This window comes from Myotis lucifugus, unplaced genomic scaffold (genome assembly GCF_000147115.1).
Source record: "Myotis lucifugus unplaced genomic scaffold, Myoluc2.0 scaffold_9390, whole genome shotgun sequence".
In the NCBI taxonomy this organism is placed as follows: domain Eukaryota; kingdom Metazoa; phylum Chordata; class Mammalia; order Chiroptera; family Vespertilionidae; genus Myotis; species Myotis lucifugus.
Genome location: NW_005880438.1, coordinates 4,949 through 6,353, shown reverse-complemented (window position 1 = coordinate 6,353; position 1,405 = coordinate 4,949). Strand labels below are relative to the sequence as shown.

Below are 1,405 nucleotides of genomic sequence, written 5' to 3'. Positions count from 1 at the left end.
AATATTAACCTTTTCTTTGTCTACAAAGGAATGCCTTCAGGTTACCATAGCTTGTTTGAAACTTTAAAAAGGGCTTTAAGCCAAAGGTACTCAGTCCACATTTCGGCAAGTAATTTAACTGCATCCTTAACTTCTTTAGTCTTCTGGCATAGCAACACGGAGAAGCTGAATATCCCTAACACACCAGAAAAGCACCACAATTTGCTCTTCACCTTACCTCTTTGATCTCCCCGAGAAGTTTAATGGCGTGGTCATAGGTTGGGGGGTCCTCACCTAGCTGGACACTCAAGCAATCCCAAAAAGCTTTATGCACAATCTCCTTTACTTTCTTCTCCAAACTGGAGGCAAATGGGGGAGAGGGGAAGCAAAAACAAACAAAATATTTGAGCTCAAATCACATTTTAAAAATTAAAACAGCTTTTTTTGAACTATGATTTACATACTATAAAATTCACCTGTTTTAAGCATACCATTCAAAGATTTTTAGTAAACGCATCAAGTTGTGCAACCATCACCACAGTCCAACAAAACATTTCTATCACTTCAGGAAGACCACTCGTGCCCAAGTTGTGTGCCAGGTTCCAAAGATGCCTGAAGGCATTCCCAGAGTACAGGCCATTGGGCTTGGCCACCCTGCCCCCTACCCTCGACCTGGTTGAATACGACATATCTCCAGAAACCTGGAAGGCACAAGCTGAGCAGGTGGCCATAAGATACCTGCTTACAAGAGAGTACCTGCTTCAATACAACGAACCCAGCCTCCTAGAGCCCATTGAAGATCCTGCTTTGAATCATTGGGCCTACACAAGATCAGCAAATGCCTATCCCAATTTCAGACCCACTCCCAAGGCCTCACCCTTAGGAGCTGTGATTGGAATTGGGTCCCTCTTCTCTGGTATTACATTTTTAAAACTGATAGAGTGATAGGAAAGAAAAACTTATCCAGGAAGGAAAATTGGATCAAACATTTAACATCTCACATTAAGTCTAGTATGAGGACTATATGTATTATTGTTTAAATAAGTCTTCTATTAATTATTATTAAAAAAACAAACATCCTTGTGCCTATTAGGAGTCACTGCCCAGTTCCACCCCAACCCAGGCAATCACTAATCTACTTTCTGTCTCTATGGATTTTCCTTCTCTGAATTTTTCATATAAATGAAATTGTCCAGTATGAGGATTATGGGTCTGGATCCTTTTACTTGGCAAAATGTTTTTAAGCACTGTCATCCATATAACATGTATCAGTGCTTTGAACTTTTTTATGACTGAAAAATATTCCACTACATGGATATACCACATATTATTTACCTATTCATGTGATGATGGAACATTTGGGTTATTTCTACTTTTGGCTATTATCAAATCACTTTCAAAAACACAAATTCTACAGGTTTAGGGT

At 39.3% G+C, this 1,405-nt stretch overlaps 1 pseudogene; it reads left to right on the top strand.

Moving 5' to 3' along the window:
* Positions 1-465: 465 nt before the first annotated feature.
* Positions 466-985, top strand: LOC102434711 (annotated as a pseudogene).
* The last annotated feature ends 420 nt before the right edge of the window (positions 986-1,405 follow it).